Source organism: Chrysochloris asiatica, unplaced genomic scaffold (assembly GCF_000296735.1).
Source record: "Chrysochloris asiatica unplaced genomic scaffold, ChrAsi1.0 scaffold00020, whole genome shotgun sequence".
In the NCBI taxonomy this organism is placed as follows: domain Eukaryota; kingdom Metazoa; phylum Chordata; class Mammalia; order Afrosoricida; family Chrysochloridae; genus Chrysochloris; species Chrysochloris asiatica.
In genome coordinates, this window is record NW_006408538.1 from 14,646,904 (window position 1) to 14,647,326 (window position 423).

Sequence of the window (423 nt, forward strand, 5' to 3'; positions counted from 1 at the left end):
GGAGACAGGATGACGTGAAGAGATGGAGTGCCTGGGGAGTTGAGGCCCAGAGAGGGAAAGGGGCTGAGTGCTGAGGACCGTTGGGGGGGGAGGGCATGCAAGGTATATCCTTTCATTGGGGGATGATGCACGGATGGGATGGTAACTAAGGCAATGAAATGATGTATGATAGAATCAATGTAAAACTGATGTTCCCCCATGTAAACTATCACTCAATACACAATAAAACATTTAAAAAAACAGCCATCCAAAAAGAAAGCAAAAGGTTATTTGTTGTTGTTATGTGCCGTGGAGTCAGTTCCTACTCATAGTGACCTTGTACAGGGTTTCTGAGGCTGTAAATCTTTACAGGAGCAAAAAGCATCTTTTTTCTCCCGCGGAACAGCTGGTAGTTTCAAACTGCTGACCTTGCAGTTCACAGCC